The following is a 22,984-nucleotide window of genomic DNA, read 5'->3' on the forward strand; positions in this document are numbered from 1 at the left end:
TTGAGTAAACAAATGTGGATGTGATGTGATCTAAGATGCCAACAGAGGGGCTGGACATCAGAAGCAGAAACACTACTTCCAGTGTTCAGAAGGAAACAAAATACATGGAGCGTACAGATGCAAGTAGATTGGTAGGTTTAGTGATGGGCAGATGAGGCAATTCTAAGTTAGTTACATTTCCTTGGCCAAGGTTATTGGCTGAGAGTGAATGGGATGAAAGAATGGAGGTTTTAGAAGAAAGATTGTCCTAGAGTGTAGGAGGGTGAATGTACCAGGGAAGTGAAACAGTATCATCTAGCAGCATTGGATTCCATTTGGGATTTACAGTGGAAAACTTCAGGCAAGTCCAGTCATCATGGTTGTATGAATTTCCTCTAGTAACATTAGTTTCTCAGGTGTAGTTACAGCATAGGAGGATAATTGGGTTTCACAAGGGGTGAGTTTTTTCAGATGTGTTCAATGGAGAGAAACGGAAACAAGAAAGTTCAGGTTTTCTGCAAGAATCTGGCTCAAGTGCCAGACCATGGAAACTTGCTTAACAAGAAGATAAATAACAATATGAAAGTTAGGGAAATTAAAAAATAAAATCAGCAGGGTCAATGGATTGAATGTCCCTATAGGGTCAAAGAACAGTTTCAAGGGAACTGGTAAGAGTGAGATGGAGGCTCAAAATGTGATAATCAGACAGTAGGATAGTGCTTGCTGTCCAGAGATTTTAAAGGCTATTGGTATTGACTGCTAATAATGTCTATGGTGTGGCTGTAAGAATGGCAGTGGCTGGTTGCAGTGGAGTAAAGAAGATATGTGGAGTAGAGAAGTTCAAGAAATTGAGAGACCAGGGTATTGGGTGGATAATCCACAAGGACAGCAAAACCAACAGGATTGTAGGAATAATGAAGGAAATAAAATACAATAAACTAGATGATAAAGTCATCAAAGAATGATGAGAGACAGCAAGAGATTCTGAAAGATGACAACTATTAGAAGAGAGATTAGGTGGTGAAGTCTGAAGACATGAACTCAACAGACTTAGGGTTTTCAAAGTCAAAAAAAAGGATAGATAGTTTGGACGGATCAATAGGAAGAAAAAAGATACTTACTCTACCTACAGCCAAATAAGGGGCTGAAGAGTTACCAGAAAGGGGTCCCGATCCAGACCCCAAGAGAGGATTCTTGGACCTTGTGCAAGAAGGAATCCAGGGTAAGTCCACAGAATAAAGTGAAGACAAGTTCATGAATGAAGTAAAGAAACAAAAGAATGGCAGCTCCATAGACAGAGCAGCCCCAAGGGCTACTGGTTGGCTATTTTTATGATTATTTCTTGATTATATGATAAACAAGGGGTAGATTATTCATGAATTTTCTGGGAAAGGGGCAGACAATTCCCAGAACAATTCCAAAAAGGGTTCCTCCCCTTTTTAGAATGTATAAGGTAACTTCCAGATGTTGCATGGTATTGTAAACTGTCATGGCACTGGTGGGAGTGTCTTTTAGCATGCTAATGCATTCAGTTAGCATATAATGAGCAGTGAGGATGGCCAGATATCACTTTCACTGCCATCTTGGTTTTGGTAGGGTTTGGCTGGCTTCTTTATGGTGTCCTGTTTTACCTGAATCTTGTGATACCAGCCCTGCTGACCTCCTATCTCATCTTGTGACTACGAATGCCAACCTCCTGGGAATGTGGTCCAGTAGGTCTCAGCCTCATTTTATCCAGCTCCTGCTCATGATGGAGTCAGTCTAGCTTGAACACCTCTGACAGAAAGACAAGACATCTTCCACTTGGAAGGAAACTGCTTCTAGGAAAGAAATTTCCTCAGGGAACAGCCATGTTTCAGTTCAAGGAAGAAGGGGAAGCAAATGTTCAGAGAGCAGTCTTGGGATGTAGAAAAGTTTGGTAATGGAAAACCAAGAATTATAGAGGGCAGTGGAGGAGTTTGAGATTGCAGAGAAGCATAAACAACATAGAGTGGGGAAGGTAAAAAGCAGTGTTGAGACAAGAGACAAGTGATAATGATCTAGGAGGTGTGGACTTCTAGCATTGAGGTTACTGGAATGTGGGGTATGTTGTGAGCTGTCCTAGAAGGCTAGAGGAAGTTGAGTAACCAGTGTTATCCAGAGTGTTTAGCCAAGAGGTGTGGGTCCTTGTTTAGTCCTATATCTCACAGAGGTGTTTGGGCCTGGGGAATGGAAGAGGGCCTCCTAGAAAAACAGCTCATCATGGGTTGTAAGCTGTTCAATGAGCAGTGCTGGCTGGGGAGAAGTTCTCTCTCTAGAAGCACTACTTGCTGTTGGGACCTCCAGGCCCTGGGCTCTCTTTTCATTGCAGTACTGTCACAGCCTGAGCATCAGTGGGGCCACAGGTCGCTTCACTGGGTGAGAGGTGCAGAGAGAAGAGCCACAGTGGGTCTCAGAGCAGAAAGTTTTTGGGGCAACTGGAAAATGTGACCACATGAGGAGTTGGGGCCATTAGTCTCTCCCTCTGGAAAGAGAAAAGGAATTTGATTTTTTTTTGTTTTTTTGTTTCGTTTTATTTTGTTTTTGTCATCTGGCATTACAGCCTTATCTTTAACCAAGTTTTCTTTGCTCCACTTTTCAAGTTTCACTACCCTGAATTTTGCCTCTTTCAACCCCAGAAAAGTCCTTTTCTTCCTTGACCACGATTTCAAAAAATGATACAAGCTAGGTATGACTGAATTGCCTTCATGCAACACTTCGAACAAACTTCAATGATATTTGAGACTTCAGATAACTACGGCTCCCTTATCATCCTTTATTACCATTCCATCAAAACAAAACAAAGTAGACAAAGACATTACTCACAGATGATTGATTGAGGTTAGACATACAGATGGATAGATAGACAAATAGATAATAAATAAATGAGAGAAGGGAAGAGGAAGAGTGGGGAGGGGAGTGGTAAGGAGGGAAGAGGACAGATTTAGTTATCCCTTTGATGGCTGGTAAAATGCCTAGATATTCTCTGGAATAATTCAATTCTACAATCTTATGAAAAGGATAATCTTATTTAGAAACGTAATCAGCAAAACTAAAACTAATTTCCCAATTCCCCAACTTCCACATCCAAAAAATTATTACAGCTCCCAGACAAATGTAGATTTGAATTAGGAAAGGCCTAAAGAGAGCATTAGAAGGCACACTGAAAACTGTCTTCCTAATCTCTCAATCAGAACTGATCTTAAAAACTCAAAGCTACAAGAATCTGGAGGCAAAAATCAGAGCTCTAGTCCAAAGACCTGTTTAAATAGAAGCTAAATCCTGATCTTGCCTGGAAAATGAGGTTCTTACATCAGGGTTACTCTCATAACAATGAGGAGAAACTGGCATTGTCTCTCAAGGTAAGGCTCCACCGGTGGATTATGGCAGCTCAGGAAGGGAGTCAGGATCACAGCTTCAAACACAACCAGCTAAGGATCCCTCACTTAATATTCCCATTGTGAGTTTACCCCCTGGGTGGCCCATAAGGCTTCCTCTACTTTCCCTTAAACACCACACACACACACACACACACACACACACTATTCTGCACCTTTTAAAGCTAGTATAGCAGTTATCCAAGCAAAATGGAAAATTTTTTAAATTCTACAGCATTTCAAAGAATGTTAAATTACCCAAAAAAGTGAGAATTATTTCTCCAGGGCATAGAATTATTTATATAGCTACCATAACTTTTAAAACAATGTTGCTGTATAATGACATTTGTTCCATTAAAAAAAAATCTCTCCTGGCCTTTTCAGGTTCATTATTCCTTGATTAGTTGATCCAAACTAAGCATTCCAGACATTGTTATACAATAGCTCCATTCTGTATTCCAAAATATTTATATGGTATGACACACTTGAGCTATGTTTGCCTACGGTAGTTAGGTTTAGAACCACTTTAGAACACACAGACCTATAATCCAGCCAGTGTTCCAATTAGACTTTTTCAGAACTCCCCATCCCCTCCATACTCCTCTCAAATCTGTTTCTGCTGGCCAGGTGTGGTGGCTCATGCCTGTAATCCCAGCACTTTGGGAGGCCAAGGTGGGTGGATCACTTGAGGTCAGGAGTTCAAGACCAGCCTGGCCAACCTGGTGAAACCCTGTTTCTATTAAAAATACAAAATTAGCTGGGAGTGGTGGCACACGCCTGTAATCCCAGCTACTCCAGAGGCTTAGGGAGGAGAATCGCTTGAACCAGTGAGCCGAGGCCGCGCCACTGCACTTCAGCCTGAGTGAAAAAAAAACAAAAACAAAAACAACAACAAAAAAACTACCTGTACAGATCTGTTAAATTTATGTGTATATATCTTTAAGAAATTACACATTGGAATTTGTGTTTTTGAAACTGCTCATTATGACCATTAGTCCATGTAAACAAAATGCAGCTTTCAAGGCTTCTCTGTGACATATCTCTTAGGAATTAGCAAAAAGGCTTTAGAAAATAGATATTTGGCTGGGCATGGTAGCTCATGCCTGTAATCCCGACACTTTGAGAGGCTGAGGTAGGAGGATCACTTGCCTCCAGGAGTTCAAGAGCAGCCTGGGCAACATGGTGAGACCCCATCTCTACAAAAAAATCAAAAATTATTTAAGCATAGTGGCACATGCCTGTAGTCCCAGCTACTCAGGAGGCTGAGATGGGAGGATTGCTTGAGTCCCGGAGGCTGAGGCTGCAGTGAGCTATGTTCACACCACTGCAGTCAGCCTGGGTGACAGAGTGAGACAAGATGAAAGGAAGGAAGGAGGGACGCAGGGAAGCAGGGAGGGAAGAAAGGAAAGAGGGAGGGAGGGAGAAAGAGGAAATAAAAGAAAAAGAAAGGAAAGAAGAGAGGGAGGGAAGAGAAGAGAAAAGAGAAGAGAAGAGAAGAGAAGCGAAGGAAGGAAAAATATGGTTGTGAACTATCTTCCCACCCCTTCAACCTCTCTCTCAAACCATAGTGATGGCTGAGCTTATGGATGAAATGACCAATTTAGAGAAAAATAACTGTTTAATCTTTGCTGGTTAAAAAGACAAGAAAATATTTCCCCCTTGAAGAGTCTGATTTATGAAAGATGAAAAATATATCAATCCAGAAACAGCAATGGCAAGAATAATTTGTCAATACTTTAGAATGCTTTGTCAAACCCACCATGGACTTTCAGTCTTTGTAGTTAGCAAGTCCCAGAAGCTTCCTGGTGCAGCAAAAAGGCTTTGGACTTATTCCAGCTTACCCACTAACAGGCTATGAGAACTTGTCAAAGTTACACCTTGCTTTTGGCCTCAATTTCTCTATCTGTAAAATAAGGAGGCTAACACACTAGGTGATCTGTAAGGTTCCTTTTATCCATGACTTTCTTTTTTGTTTTGTGGTTTTTTTTTTTGTTTTTTGTTTTTGTTTTTTGAGATGGAGTCTCCCTCTGTCGCCCAGGCTAGAGTACAGTGGTGCAATCTTGGCTCACTGCAAGCTCTGCCTCCCGGGTTCACACCATTCTCCTGCCTCAGCCTCCCCGGCAGCTGGGACTACAGGCACACGCTGCCATGCCCGGCTAATTTTTGTATTTTTAGTAGAGACAGGGTTTCTCTGTGTTAGCCAGGATGGTCTCGATCTCCTGACCTTGTGATCCGCCTGCCTCGGCCTCCCAAAGTGCTGGGATTACAGGCGTGAGCCACCGCACCGGGCCTTATCCATGACTTTCTTTAAGATATGTATCTCCATGTGCAGCCATCTGAAGCAAAGGGGTGAAGAATCTGAGTACTACTGTCAGACTGCTGGGGTACAAATCCTATCCTTGGTCACTCCAGCTGTATGAAATGGAGGAAGATACATGACCTCTCTGTTCTCAGTTTCTTCATCTGTAGAAAGGTTATGATGACAGTAACTCTTTTACAGGGTTATTGTAAGAAAATAAAGAAATGTATCAACTGCTTTGCACCATGCCTGGCACATAGCAAGAACTTGATAAACTTAGTGATTATTAACTTAAATGAGGTCAATTTTCAAAAACAGTAAATGTATCCCAAGCACACTTAGTGAACCACTTTCTGTACATATGGGCCCAAGTATGTCCTGAGGCAGCCAGGAAATGGCCTTAGACTTTTAAAGGCAGAGTTTACAAACTGATAACCCACAAGCTGTATGCCCCATGAGTATATTTTCTCTGTATGAATGGTGTTATTGTTGTTGTTTAATTTAATCAGTTGCCAAAATTTAAAAATCAGAGTTTCACATTCTGGCTTCAATGGAAAATTGGCGTATCTGGCAACAGTGGACCTGCATTCCTGCATAGCACCAGTGACTAGAGTTTCCCCTTAATGTTCTCATTACTTCCTCTTGTCTTCCAAGCAGCCTGCTTTACTCATTGACACTGCAAGCCTTGCCCCTCTAGGTATTTCGGTTTTGATTCCTGTACTGTACTAGGGGATGAGGACAACTGTTCTCCATTAAAGAAAATCCACCCTTTTCCCACCACATGCATAGTACAAGAAGAAATTATCACACAGAGGAAAATAGAACTGAAATATGGAGTGAGTGGGAGACTTAATTACATTATTTGACCTGTGAATCCAGCTTGGCCTGAACCCCTTATATGTTTAGATTTTCCAGTTAAATCAGTCACTGAATTTCCATTTTAACTGAGGGAGCTTTATTTGTTTTTTTGTCCCTTGCAACCAAGAGACATAACCAATTTCATGACAAGGGTGGCCAATTCATCCTTGTTTTATGACTGAAAATATCACATCCCTGGAAACCTCTCAGTCCCAGGCAAACTGGGATGGTTGGCTATCCCATTCATAACAGAGTTGTGGTTCAAAGTCAGTAGCAGTCAGCAAAGCCAATGCTTTCTACCTCTCCATATCTCTCATTTTCATTTCCAAAATTTATTATCATATTGTCAAAATATGAACCAGATCTTGGTTTCTAACACCATTGTTCTATAAAATGAACCAAGGATCCTTGGAGAAATAGCTGATTCTAGAGCTGGAGCAGAAAATACATAAGATAAGCCTGGAGCATCTTGTATTACAGTGTCAGAAAACAAGGAAGTGCTCAAAAAATAAAACAATGGGGCACACCAAAGAGACACAAGGGCCAACTGAAAGAGACCTCAATGGCCAAAGCTGGAACAATTTGAGCAACAATATAAAAAACATAATATTGAGTTATAGCCCAAAGCATAATAAAGATCCAAAAGTCCATTCTGATGTAAATAAATGGTTGAATAAAGAAATAGGAGAAGGGACAAATCTCCCTTACAGAACAATTCCAATAATTTACGGAAATACTCTCCTTTCCAAGAGGCAGAATTTGACTTCCCACCCACTTACCCTCTTTAGGGTATTCTGGTGGGCATAGCGATTTGCTCCCAAAAAACAGAGTACGGAAAGGGAGGAAAAAGTAACTTTATAGTACAGAAACCTGACTGTCTTTCCCAGGTGATCAAAGCTAACATCAATATGATGTATCATGTGGATAGTATGTAACCTTAGTATGACGTGATAGTATGTAACCTTAATATGATGTGGTGTGTGTGTAATTGGACCACAGACATGTAGTGCACCCTCCTCTCAAAAATCCATGATTTCCATCTAACCATGAGAAACATACTGAAGAAGCCCAAAGTGAGGAATATTCTACAGAAAATCTGATCAGTACTTCTTAAAACTGACAAAGTCATCAAAGACAAGAAAAGTTTGAGAAACTGTCATAGACCAGAAGAGGCTACAGAGATGTGATGTCTTAGTCCATTTGTGCTGCCATAACGGAATATCCTAGGCTAGAGAATACCCTAGGCTAGGTAATTTATAATGAACAAAAATTTGTTGGCTTACAATTCCGAAGGCTGGGAAGTAAAATGTCAAGGTGCTAGCATCTGGTGAGGGCCTTCTTGCCATATCATAACATGGTGGAAGGGGTCACATGGCAGAAGGACAAAGAGAGGGCAAGAGAGAGCAAGAGGGGGCAAGCCCATTCCTGCGATAACATCATTGGTCCACTCATAAGGGCAGAGCCCTCATGATCTAACCACCTCTTAAAAGTCTCACCTCCCAACACCATCACAATGGCAATTAAATTTCAATATGAGTTTTGGAGGGGGAAAACATTCTAACCACTGCACATGATGACTAAATATAATGTGATGTCCTGCATGGGATCCTAGAACAACAACAATAAAAAAGGACGCTAAAGAAAAACTGGTGAAATTGGAATGAAGCATTAATTTTAGTTATTAATAATAATGTACTGATGTTGGTTTCTAACTTGCCACAAATGTACACAGTGATGTGGAATGACAACAATAGGGGCAAGCAGTGAGGGTATATGGAAGTTCTCTGAACTGCCTTTGAAGCTCTTCTAGAAATCTAAAACTATTCTAAAATTTAAAAATATATTTAAAAAATAATAATAGATCAGTTCCTATTCTAAAGGAAAGCCCCACTGTGAAGAATGACATGGCTTCATCAATTTCAAAAGCTTATAAAAAATTACATTTTAGAAAAAGGTTTTATGTGTTTTGTACATTTCCTATATAAAGTAACAAGCATCCCAGTGTCATCTGTCTGGACACGTTTTTCCAACATTGCAAGTTAGTTGTACCATAAGATTTGATTGACCTACTTAGAATTTTGGTTCTTCCAATTGTTCATTAAACTTACAAACTAAATTAATGCTTGTTCTTACATGTCTTGGCAGAACAAATTAATACTATCTAAGCAAATTAATAACCTTGGCTCCTAACTCCTGTGATTTTGGCAGGTTATACCTTCAGATTCTAAAGCCTGTACACAGGGGAATCTTTGGGTAAGGATACACTCTCCCATCAATACACATACAAAGTTATCCTTAATTAGTGTTAGAAGAATGCCCCAGAGGAGGAGCAGACCTCATCATACCTTCTTGTCAAGCAGTAAGAAGCTGGCCCAGTGCCCTTGTAAGAAACTCAGACAGAAACACAAATACAAATCCTCATGGTAAGGAAGTAACTTCTTCACTCAACAACACTTTTCTTAACACCTGAGCTAAGAATACAGAAATGACAGACACTGAAGGATTTCCATTCCTACTTGAAGGGCAAAATAGCAACATGTTGTTAAATACGAGATGCAGAGATATTAAGCAGATGAAATTGAGGAGTTCTTGAAATACACAATTGGGTATTCAACTAGCACATCAGAAGTGGTAAGTACTAGGAGTATAAATATGCATTTCATGAACACTGATCACGTGCCTCCCACTGAAAGCCTCTTCTGGGCTCTGCAGAGGATGCAAAAATGATTAAGACACAGTTCATGCCCTCAAGGCATCATGCTATCCTAGTCTGGTGACTAGGATAAAGGAAGTATACAAATAGTTACAACCACAAAGTAGAAGTTAATATGTGCCCCAAGAAAAGTACAAAGTGCTCCTAGAGGTTGAAGAGGAAGACATAAAACTTAGTTAAGGACAGGGAAACAGACAGCACTTTGAGATAGCCTTAAATTGTGGTACAAACTAGACAGGCTTGAATGGGGGTATTACAGGCACAGGGACAACCTCAGCAAAATCACCCAAGTTTTCCTGTTTACCTAGGGTACATGTAAATAAGTCTTGGGCATTGTGGCTTTTAAAAGGAGTCAAGATAGATGCTAGGTCTAGGGGAGAGAGTGGGATGAGAAGCATGGTGTTTATGTGCTTTTAATGCATCTCTCCTCAGATTTCTTATCAACCGTAAGGGGAAAAATAGTAATTGTACTGTGGAGAAACCAGACAATGGCATAATCAAATGATCAACATTAACACAGCCAATGAAATGCAGGCAGCCAGCATGTGACTCCAAATGCAATACCCTGAAAAAGATATAACATCCCTTTTGTAGTTTTCTAGCAGATGTGTATTACCTGAAACTCAAAAGAAAACATCACACAAACTCAAACTGAGAAATATAAAATAACTAACCTGGTGTGGTGGCTCATGTCTGTAATCTGAACACTTTTGGGAAGCTGAGGCAGAAGGATCACTTAAGCCCAGAAGTTTGAGACCAATCTGAGCAACACACAGAGACCCTGTCTCTACAGAAAATATAAAAATCATGGTGGCACATGCCTGTAGTCCCAGCTACTGGGGAGGCTGAGGCAGGAGGATCACTTGAGCTCAGGAATTTGAGGCTGCAGTGAGTCCTATTTGCAACGCTGCACTGCAGCCTGGGTGACAAAGCAAGACTGTCTCAAAAATAGTAAATAAAATAAAATAAAATAACTGGCCCATGTTCTTCAAATATGTCAGTGTCATAAAAGACTAAAAAAAAAAAAGGTGAGTCCATCCAAACTAAAGAGATAGCATGACTACACATAATGGCATCATCTTGGACTGCATTTTGAGCTGGAGGAGGGAAATGCTAGAAAGGACAATATTGGACTATAGGGATTTTTCTTAAGTATTGTACCCATATAAATGTTCTGAATTTAATAATTGTACTGTGGTTACATAGAGAATATCCTTGTTTCTGGGAAAGACACACTGAAGAGTTACTGTTGGCTGGGCGTGGTGGCTTAGGTCTATAATCCCAACACTTTTGGAGGCTGAGGCGGATGGATCGCTTGAGCCTAGAAGTTCAAGACCAGCCTGGGCAATATGGCAAAATCCCACTCTAAAAAAAGTACAAAAATTAGTGGGTGTGGTGGTGGCACACACCTATAGTCCCAGCTACTTGGGAGGCTGAAGTGGAAGGATGGTTTGAGCCTGGAGACAGAGGTTGCAGTGAGCTGAGATCCCACCACTGCACTCCAGCCTGGGTGACAGAGCAAGACCCTGTCTCAAAAAAAAAAAAGGAATTACTGTAAATGTGTGTGATGTATGCCACTTACTCTCAAATTATTCAGAAAAAGTAATATGTGTACATGGAAGGAGAAAATGATAATAAAACAACTATGGCAAAGAGTTAAAAATCGGTGGATATGAGTAAAGGGTACATGGGGCCAGGGGAAATTCTTGACATCATCTTGACACCATTCTTGTACGTTTTCTGTAGTTTGAAGTTATTATGAAATAGAACCTTTTTTAAAAAAACAAAGACCCTAGAAAGCATTAAAATAAAAATTACTGGCCGGGCGCGGTGGCTCACGCCTGTAATCCCAGCACTTTGGGGGGCCGAGATGGGCAGATCACGAGGTCAGGAGATCGAGACCATCCTGGCCAACATGGTGAAACCCTGTCCCTACTAAAAATAGAAAATGGTGGCAGATGCCTGTAGTCCCAGCTACTCAGGAGGCTGAGGCAGGAGAATGGTGTGAACTCGGGAGGTGGAGCTTGCAGTGAGCCGAGATCGTGCCACTGCACTCCAGCTTGGGCCACAGAGCAAGACTCTGTCTCAAAAAAAAAAAAAAAAAAAAATCAAAATTACTTTCAGGTAGAAAAGTAACCAAGTTCTACTAAGGTATAAATTTTTCCATGACTGTAAATTACTGTTTATATAGTACTTCAAATTTTAAAATATTCTTTTTCACTTAATATCATCTTATTTAATTTAAATATTTCCATGTATCCACTTGGTCACATATCAATCCCACTTAGTAACGATATAGTTCTCTATCATTTCAGCATCTTCCACTATTGAACATTTCCATTATTTCTAGTTTTCACAATTACAATTCACTGCTATGAATATATTCATAAAAATTACTTTATATCTTTTGGGACTATTTCCTAGGGATTTTGGAATAATTTTGCAGAACAAGATCTAAAACGAGGACTGTACTCTGTTTTAGATGTTAAAATTATATGGATTGAGATCCACTCATGCCAGAGGACATTTTCCATGTTTGTGAATATGAAGTTAGTCTCAAAAATTAATCATCAGCACATTGGTACCATTGCCAGACTGCAGTGCACGCTCTCTCTCTCTCTCTCTCTCTCGCGCACACACACACACACACACACACACACACACACACCATTCACCAAGACCAAGGAGCAAACCAAACAGGAAAAGAGGAAGATGCTCAGGGGCAGGGCTGACTGATGATTGCCAGAAGACTATTGCCAACTCAGCTAGAAAGCTTCATCCAGTTAAAACAAAGCACAGCAGATCAAATTTGCCCATGTTCAGATGCACTGGTTTTAGTAAATATGTCTTATTCTGTTTTTTTGTTTTTTTTTTTTCCCTGAGTCTTGCTCTGTTGCCCAGGCTGGAATACAGTGGCATGATCTCAGCTCACTGCCACCTCCACCTCCCAGGTTCAAGTGAACCTCCTGCCTCAGCCCTCCTTGTAGCTGGGATTACAGGCACGCACCACCATGCCCAGCCAATTTTTGTATTTTTAGTAGAGATGGGGTTTTACCATGTTGGCCAAGCTGGTCTCGAACTCCTGACCTCAGGTGATCCACCCGCCTTGGCCTCCCAAAGTGCTGGGATTACAAACATGAGCCACTGCGCCCAGCCATATGTCTTATCCTTAGAGCTTCCAGGATTTTAATATAGAAACTGCTCAGTTATAAAAAAAAAAAAAAAAAAAGACATATACTCTGATTATAAATGTGTCTGGGGAGCTTTGAGCATTAAATGACTAAAGAATAATTTTATATGTAATGATACTTATGTCAGGCTAAAGACCAACTTGAGTTAATGTTTGTAAACATGGAACAGCAATTAGCAATTTCAGTAATTAGGAACTGGTTTGTAAAGGATAAGAAGAAGAGCATGGGACTTTGTGAAAACCCTGTTTTGTCTTTAAGGAAGTACACAGACACACTAAGGTGTGTCTCTGTTGGGAACTGTAAAATGTGTGAATATATAGGAAATGTAAGCACTTGAATTCTTAACAGCGCACATGAACGGGCAAGGCAAAGTTTTCAAAGAGATGCCTAGCACAAGAGAACATTCAGGAGTAATGGAAATAATCTGTATCTTTGCTCTGGAGTTGGTTATGTGCATACAAGCTTTTGCTGAAAGTCTCAGACTTCTCATTTAAGATCTGTAAGTCTTGCTCCAAGGTATACATTGAAAAGTGCAGCAGAAGCACACAAAGTTGGGCAGCAGCAGACCTGTTCTATCACTAACTAGTACTGTGAGTTTAAGCAAATCGTGTAACTTCAGTTTCTTCATTTGAAAAACAAGGAGATTATGATAAATGATTTCTTAGTTCCCTACCAGCTTTAAGAGTCTCATTGACAAATTTTTTTAAGTAGTAATGATTTTATGGAAATTATTAATCTGATTTAGGACTTTGGCAATTTTAACTTTAAAAGTTAAAGTTTTATCCATTATATTAAGTAATACATGGATACATTATAATTATAAAAAGAAATTCAAATGATATGATAAGGCCAAAGTTTTCCTGGCACCCTTCCCATAATCCTAGAGGAAACCTGTCTTACCAGCTTGCAGTGTATTCTTCTAGGTTTCTTTGTTGTTATTGCAGAAGTATTATGGTTCTGTAGCTCTTAGCCTTAGCTTTAGCCTCTGTGACTCTTTAGTCTTAGAGACTGAGGAATAATTCTGCCCAGATCCAGAACCCAGTAAAACCACTAGCCAGTGTAGAACCCTGCTGAAGTCATCCAAACTCCCTATGCTTCAGTTCCGAACTAAAAACAGCAACAAAAATGGCAACCACTCAGGAGGTTGTTGTGCCAATTAGATATGGTACATATAAAACACAGAACACAGCCTGGCACCCAGGAAGTATCAGTTATTACTGATAAACTTTTAGCTATTTTGTAATAAAATATCTATACTTACTTCTTCACCAATTCATTTGAAGAACAAGTAATTTAAACACATATCCTAACTCAAGAAAGTCACTCAAAGAGCAACATGAAATACAAATGCACTCAGGAAAATAGATCTCTTCTCTTGGAATATTTAACCATTGATCTTGAGACCAAAGTCTTCTTTGATATCATCTGATAAACCTTGCAGATGAGGGAAGTCAGGCTCATCAAGTTATGTTACTAACATTTCAGATTTTTATTTAATATGGGAAATATTTAGTAGGTGGGGGAGGGATGAAAAGCGAAATTCAAGAGAGCTATGTCCAGCCTTGTCTCTATAGTTTTGTCCCATCACTGAAAATCATTAAGCAGTCATGATACCCAAGGACACCGACAGCATAACATCACTAAACACATTGTGATGAATATCTGAGCTTTGTTTCTAACTTATGAATGAGGGTTCAATGTGCTTGCTTTATTTTCATTTAGCATTTATTCTATAATAGATTTTCCTTTCTTAATCAAGAATCCTTTAATCAAGGACGCCGAGGCAGGAGAATTGCCTGAACCCAGGAGGCAGAGGTTGCAGTGAGTCGAGATTGTGCCACTGCACTCCAGCCTGGGTGACAGAGTGAGACTCTGTCTCAAAAAAAAAAAAAAATCCTTTAATCAAGGGGGTTTCAGAAAAGCCTGCCTGGTTAGATGGGGATTTTACTATTTTCTTGACAGAGAAAGACACAGAGACTAAAGTTTCAACTGAGAAAGAATAAAGTATCACGTTTTCTTCCACTTGAGCCTTTTTTTAGTATATGTGCTGCCGAAGCGAGCACCCACTTGAGCCTTAACCAATTTTTTTACCTTTACACACAGTGATAAGAGCCTGTGCCAAAGGTTCTTGATTCTGTCTACGTGAATGGGCTGTACCTGACAGCCACTTAGTCCACAAGTCAATAGCCTTCAATAATGAAAAGTCAACGGCCCTGACTCCGGGTTTGCACCATTCCTGCACTGCTCCAGGACAGATGCTCCCTCTGCTGGGGTGGCCCCTGCTCTGGCAGATGATCCTTTTGCTCCCATGACAACCCACCGTGCAGAGAGCACACCCATGCAGTGCCCTGTTGGAGATGAGAGAGATGAAGGGCAGAGTGAAAGACTGGGGCTTGCTCTTTAACCAGACCCAAGTGTTTCCCTGGCCTTCTTGGCTGAATGCCATTATCAACACATTTCCAAGAGCAACAGCTGGCCTCGGGGAGCAGTGAACTACGGCTCTTGTGTGATTTAAAGATCCCTCTGCCCCACATTTCACCTCACTCTCCTTTTAAACTGTCTGATACACTGTATTTGAGACTTATTCCTTTAGTTTAACAATCATGTCTTAAGATGTAAATGTCCTTGGGACCATTTGCTAACGCAGTAAGATCCATCAGTCATTCCTGCTATGGCATGAGTTTGTTTCATCCATCCCTTTCTTTCTACCAACTAAGATCATCAAATCTAGAGGAGGAGAGTTGGGTTATGCTTTATTGTTCTATTTTATCTTTTGACTCAAGAGATGAACTTATGAGGGAAGGAAGGGTGATTTGGGAGAATGGGGCCCTGCTGGGAAGAGGGGAGCGGAGGTGAGTAAAAAGGGTGGGCTTCTGGCAGACAGCAGGAGAGCCTGGATGAGTGGGGAATCCAGCAAGGAAGCATACATCCAAAACAAGCCCCATTATTTCACAACTATGGGACTAGCCTACTTCAGGGAATATCACACCAGATCTTGGCCATGACCTAGAATTGCATAAAATCTGCTTACCTTTCAAATTAATACCACAGTGATTGATGAGGGAGCATTTTTTCAGTAAACTGAATTTAAAACCCAGTGATCACATGAAAAAAAGCATAAAAAAAATTACACACACACACACACACACACCCATCATGTACAAATTATAATTTAGATAAGGAATATAATTCCCAATTACAAAGTGAAGGCTGTGGCAGTATTATGTGTGATGACCTTGATAGAGAAGATTATCTTTCCACATTTGCCTGCCGCCCCGTCCTACATTTTGTATAGCCATGGCCATGCCGTATTTCGGATGGAATAAGGACAAAGGCCTACATAATCGTTGATCCCCGAGGATGGAATGACTGGCCACTTTTCCTCAGAAGTGTGCTAAGCACATGTGTGAGCTGGTAGCTATGGATTGCCTTCAAATAAACAACTGTTTCCAAATCTGCCTGGATTGTAAAAATCACCCAAGGTGCCTGTTTAAACCAAGCCATTCCTCAGAATTCTGATTCAATAGGCCTGGAAAGGCCCCAGGAAATTGTGTTTTTCATCAACACTTCAGATTACTTTTGTAATCAGGCAAATGCTGTAAATACCAAAATAAGACGTCTACAATTTCAGGAAGAAAATTAGAAAGGGGGAGAGGCCAGAGGGAGTCGTTTCTTTCTTAAGCTTGGAAATATGCATTGCTGCCCCGTTTAGTGGATAGAGTATGACTTCATGCCCAATTCATTGCCTGTCTTGAGCTAAGAACCTTCCATGATATCAACAGAACATAAGAATCCCAGATAAAGAGGGAATTCAGCTCTTATGTATGAAGGCCTATTAATATCCATAAACTCACTAACCTTTTGGAAATATGCAATTAACATCTAGTGTTGGCCGGACACGGTAGCTCACGCCTGTAATCCCAGCACTTTGCAAGGCCAAGGAGAGCAGATCACTTGAGGCCGGGAGTTCAAAACCAACCTGGCCAACATGGCGAAACACCATCTGTACTAAAAATACAAAAAAAAAAAAAAGCCAGATGTGTTGGCACACACCTGTAATCCCAACTACTCGAGAGGCTGAGGCAGGAGAAACCTGGGAGGCAGAGGTTGCAGCTGAGATCATGCCACTGCACTCCAGCCTAGATGATAGAGTGAGACTCCGTCTCAAAAAAAAAAAAAAATCTAGTGTCGTGCAGCTTATTGTGATATTCCTTGATATGCTGGTGGTAAAGGCCCACCACTGCCAAAAAAAGATGAATGTTGCTACTATAATGGTGCAGCCAGAGTTCTGAGATAATAAACTAAAGCTGGTTAACACAGCAAGTTAAAATGTGGGCAGTGCCCAGAGCTAGTTTGAAGTACAATACACAAATGGAACACAACTTTTCACAAGAATTCCTTTATCACGGAGCTGTATTCGGAGCCCCATTCAACAGCCTCCTAATACATGGCCTAGGCCTGAAAGGGAACACAGGAAAATAAAACAGTAATTATATGGAGCAATAGGATTGTAAGTGAAGTTTTTCTATATTTATTTTCTGTATTGTTATTTTAATATGAATGAGTGCAATAAATAAGAAATCAGCAGTTTTTAATGCATTACTTGCTATTCACTCATGACTATTTTGTCAAAAAGCAAATGAAAGTATTTCTTAATGACAACTGAGCCAGTTTACTAATGCTTCTATTCATGAAGATATTATATTCCATCAACACATTCCTCTGTCATAAACTTCATTTTCAGACATGGAAACAATATAAGAGGCACTGAGACTCATGTCTCAATTTTGGAAAAAGCATTTCATACAGTATGAAAATGGGGTTCAATGTTTATTAAAATAGCACTGGATATTTTGGAAAACTTAAAATATGCCACAGAAGCCTCTGAGGTAAAGAGAAGGGAGAAGTTAGGGTTGAGAGGATTAGGAAGTAAGAGCAGGGTGGAAGAGGCCAGCAGCCCAGGAATTTCCTTGGTACAGGTAGGCTTTGGTCTTTTTCACTGCCTAAGGCTGGGGCCGGAGCCTCGAGGAAAGGCATTGTGGTTAGTCCCACGCACCCCAGTACAGAAAGTCTCTCCAGTGGAAATAGAAATGTACATTGGAACCATTGCATCTGGGCCTCATGGTCCTTTCATGCTTTGATAGAGGGAAGGGGTAGAGCAACTGCCTAATGGTGGGACTGGGAGAATGATCACAAACAGGATGCCAGGCTGCTGAAAGTGGAGTGGGAATGGCTGATATCAGAGGGAAGGGCTAAGACCAGCCCTGTGATGGTGGGGGGATCCTGGCTAAGCGAGGGAAAAGGAAAAGATAAAAGCCCCAAGGAGAAACCACGAGGACTTGCAGCCCCGCTGCTCTGTAGCTGAGTGCAGGCAGTCAGGCGCCCAAACAGACAGACAGACTAAGGCTGTTCTCAGCCATCATGGCTGAGCTCAGGATACCCTGCTTTGCATATCTCATGAGCATTTTCATGTTTGACCACAGCTGACTAAAGTATCTTTGCTTCCAGACAATTTGCTAATAGAGATATAACTGCAAGAGAAAGGCAAATATTACAGTCCAGGCCAATGGGAAAAGCTAAACTTTCACCTTTCTCCCAGAGTTTATGATGAGGTTTGGAATTCAGACTAATGTTCAGATGACTTTTTCTTTCTTTTTTCACTTGACTTTCCAAAGGATGGCAGGGACCTTAGATGACAATTTTCAAACTAATATTTTCACCAAAAAGGATTAAATAAAAAACAACTAGTAATCTTTCTTTTTATATTTTGGTTTAAAGTTTAGTATACTCTTTCACGTGGAGGATGACCAGTTTTATACTTTACTGAAAAAAAAATGTTTTAATTTTATAATGTACTTTCCCAAGAGTCCATCAGATTTCTCCAAACACTCATCTAGAATATATCCTTCAATTTTTCATGAGACTCTGGACATCAGCGGGTAAGATTGTTCCATGACATCATGACACCTTAGCCCAAACACCCTCTCCTGTGGTTGTATTTCCTTCTACAGTCATGTGCTGCCACATCATGTTTCAGTAAAACAACAGATCACATATACAGCAGTGGTTCCATAAGAGTATAATGGGCCAGGTGCGGCGGCCCACGCCTGTAATCCCAGCACTTTGAGAGGCTGAGGCAGGTGGATCACCTGAGGTCAGGAGTTCAAGACCAGCCTAGCCAACATGGTAAAACCCCTTCTCTACTAAAAATACAAAAATTAGCCAGGTGTGGTGGCGAGCACCTATAATCGCAGCTACTTGGGAGGCTGAGACAAGAGAATTACTTGAACCCGGAAGGCGGAGGCTGCAGTGAGGCAAAATCACACCACTGCACTCCAGCCCGGGTGACAAGAGCAAAACTCCGTCTCAAAAAAAAAGAGTATAATGGAGCTGAGAAACTGCAACACCACAGTAAACAAACTTAACTGCAAGCAGGAGAGCCAGGATTTGAACACCCCTGACTCCAGAGCCTGTGTGCTGAGCTACCAAGCCTTCCTGCTCCCACCAGTGTGATACATTAAATGCTCTGGGATCACCTCCTCCAAGTAGCCTTCCTGGCCAGCATCTCCACCCCACCTCCTCTGCTCTGGGTTACATCCACCCTTAGTGTTCTCATAGCTCTTTATCAATTGTCTCCCAGCAGGGACTGCATATCCCTTGAAGACAAGGTCCATGGCTTATTATCTTTATAATCCCAGCACCTCCCAGGGTGGCTAGCAGAGAGTAGGAGCTTAAGGAGTGTTGAAATAAGAGACATCTAGAGAAGATGCCAGAATTAAACATCTATTATTCTCATGTTGAATCTATTATATACTTTCATTTTATATAATGGCATGACTATAATTATCCCTTTTACAACATAATATTGATGGCTAATTTAGATGAATTGATTCTATTTTCAAGTAATTCTGCTAGAGCTCTTTGACTATAGTAGGCAGCTAAAATATTCAAGGTATCAACAGTGGAAAATGAATAAATAAAAGAAAAATAAAGGTCATATATTAAATAAAGTGGAATCAAATAGTAATTGTTAAGATTGAAGGCCAAAATGTAACCAACCATAATGAATATTTAAGAGCTCCCATTTTAGCAATCAACGCCCTTCCCCCACAGGAACTCACTATAACGCACTGCTCAGATCCCATTGAAGGGAAGAGTTCCTGTCACCTCTCTTCCAGATTCCCTGTTAAGCCAGGCTTTCTCCTCTTGAAAACACCCTTAACCCTTGACTTCAGGAGGCTGTAGCAAAAGTCATGACATAGAGAAAATGTGCACTAGCAGAGTCCTTACTAGGAGCACAAAGTTAGGAGCCCAGCTCCTGAGCAAGAGAGCAGAAGAGCATAGTGGTAAATCTTGAGCCTATACCTACTAGCATTTATCTTGAGCAGGTTACTTAACTTCTTCAGGTCTCAGTTTCCTCATATGTAAAACAGCCCCTACTTCATAAGTCTGCTGGGAGGATTTGGTAAGATGATGTATATAAAGTACTTCCCACATTACCTGGCACATAGTAAGTGCTTAGTAAATGTCAGCTACTGTGGTCTAAGCAGATTGGTGAGTGATAGCATCAATGTCTCACACAACAGAACCAGCCTGTGGGGTAGCTTTAGCACAGGTGCCAGGATTGGAGAACTCTGATCCTCACTGAGTCCTGCAATAATATGTCAAGGGAACTGATATGGTATAGATTGCCTGGATGCAAATGATCAGTTTCTAGCTGTGTGAGCTTAGAAGAGTTGCTTAACGTCATTGTGCCTCAGTTTCTTCATGTGTAAAATGGTGATAATAATTGTACCTGACCCATACATTATTGTGAGGATTAAAGGTGTATTTATATGTGTGTGTGTTGTGGGTGTACAGGTATATCCATATATATATATATATATATATATATACACGTAGTATGTATGTGTGTGTGTATATATATATATATGGATATACCTGTACACCCACAACACACACACACAAACATATATGAACAGCTTTGGTACAAAACAATATAAATAAGCTGTTATTATTATTATTCCAGGCTACCTTCAGCCTTCACTTTCTACCCAGGAGCTCTGTGTTGAAGCAGATAGAGAAATGACATTCTATGTGGTCACTGAGGGAAATTTTAAATATCTTCCTACATTTGTTCAAATAAGCTGAGAAATCCTTGGGACTCAGTATGTCTATTGGACAAAGTTGGAGTCCAATATTTCAATAGGACCCTTTCTGCTTTTAAATTATTTATTAACCAGTTTGTGACAATGCACAAGAATTCATATTTCTCCTATAAAAGTCTGGTTCTCCTGCCCCTAAGTGTTTCAGAGAAAGAAAGAGGTCTGGCTCAGGAGAACAGTTTTGTCGAGTAAAAATGGCCCCAAAACTGTTTACAATTCTCATTTGATTACTTTTACCATAGGAAACAAAACAAAACAGAAAAACGGTTATAAGGACTTTAAATAAAACTCATTATGTGAAAAGGAAATGGCACAAGTCACACGCAAAACTATTGCATAGTTTCTGAATTAAGTCAAATGAAGTAAGGAAGCATCCAAGATAAGGCTGAAACACACCCTTCCCACTAGTGATCTGTTATTCTCTGATTAAAAAAAAAAAAAAAAAAAACTAATAGAGGCCAACCCTGGGCTACGTGAGGTCCTTGCAAAAGGTACCTTCTCTATTTCCTCCCACCAATATCCACAGCAGCGCTGTACCAAGACATTTCTGCACCCTAGTGCTTTCATAGTCACTAGATCTCTCTCCCACCCCCAAAAACACCCCCCTCAACACACAGACAGTTACATGGATGGTTTGGGGTGAGGGCGAGTAAAGAGAAGACTGAACAGTTTCTGATTCACTGCACACGCAGGGTCCTGTTGTAAACACCTGGACACTCAGCAACCACCAGCTCTCCCACATCATCCCTCCCCAGCACTTGGTTTCCAAACATGGAAGAAACAGCCCCTCCAAAAGACTGTACCTAAAACTGTCACAATGCCCACCCCATACCCAGCACAATGCAGAATTCATCAAAATCATATTTAACAGACCCCAGAAATTTCAAACTACTAAAATTTTTCTGGTAGTGCTATCTGGATACACGCCTGTTGCATTTTAAGCTAGATGAGGTAAAATACTTGAAAGAATCCTATATTCTAGCTTTTCTAATATAATAATATACATCATTTATTATCCAAACTTGCCACATGTCTGAAAGCCACTACTCTGGTGGCAGCTCAGTAGCCTATGGAAAATGAGTCAGGACACTCAGTCTAGTTGCAGATGGTAGATGCCTGGGTCACATATCACCCATACAGGGGACAGCTCTAGAACCAGTGTCCCAGTGAGGTTCAGTCGGTGGCATGACAGGCCAGAACAGGGAAACCTGGGACCCCGAGTAGTCAGAGTCCAGGAGCAGAACTGGTGTGGGAGAAAGGTTCCAAGAACGACAACTGGTACTAAGGAGTTCACAGAAGAAAAAAGGAAGATCTGGGGCCTGAGGCAGCACACCACCCCAGGGAGGGGACCAGCTGAGCCTCAGTCATAAGGAACAGGACAAAAACCAGTCACTAGTGAGCCGCACCAGATCCTTTCAGGAATTAGTGGTGTTTGGATATACAAACACACATAAATATACATAACTATGCATGAGAGAGAAACTCCAGTTTAGAAAGTATAGAATTAGGCATCTAGTCTCAGATTTAAGCCTCACGAGCTATGTGACCTTAGGCAAATCACTTACCCTCTCTCAGCCTATTTCAGTAGCTGTAAACGGAGACTACATCTTTCACACCTGTTGCACAATGTTGTGAGGACCTGATGAAAGAACAGACGTGAACACAGTTTATAATCCACAGTGCTTAAGAGCCATAGCAGGGGCTTCTTTTCTTCCTTATTAACATACCTGAGGGATGCTCTGGAAGGATCAGATTCTGTGCAGCCTTTACAAGCCCCCTTTTGCCTTGCAGTCTACTCACTCTCTTTCTCTCTCTCTCTCTCTTCCCTCTCTCCTCTCTCTCTCTCTCTCTGAAAATCATTGCTCTAGTCCAACAATGAAGCAGACATTTAATTATTCTAAGTTCATACTGGAGGCCTGGAGGCCACAAGGCTCACAGATGTGGTTTCTTTAGCCTGCAGTTTGGCCTGTACAGGGTACCTCTTCCCACTCCTCATGCTCCCCAAAATTACATATATCCTGTACAACTTCTAATATTTAAAAATCAGTAGATTCCATAAGGATTTAGCTTTATAGCTTCCCTTGAAAAAATCAAAAGATCTAGCAACACTGGATCTAAATTCCCACAAGGCAACACCATGCTACAATGGTGGTTCTCAAATCGCCAAAGCATATTAAAGCAGAGACTGCAAGGCTCCCATGTTTAGAGTTTCTGAATCAGTGGGCTGAGACGGGGCTGAAAATCTTCCATTTCTAACAGGTTTCCAGGTGATTCTGATGCTGCAGGTCCAGGGACCTATACTTTGAAAACCACTATGCTAGATCATTGTATGGGCTGCTCCCTTTACATAGGGTGTGCAACTCCCATTTGCCATAGTACCCACC

This window comes from Nomascus leucogenys, chromosome 7b (assembly GCF_006542625.1).
Source record: "Nomascus leucogenys isolate Asia chromosome 7b, Asia_NLE_v1, whole genome shotgun sequence".
In the NCBI taxonomy this organism is placed as follows: Eukaryota; Metazoa; Chordata; class Mammalia; order Primates; family Hylobatidae; genus Nomascus; species Nomascus leucogenys.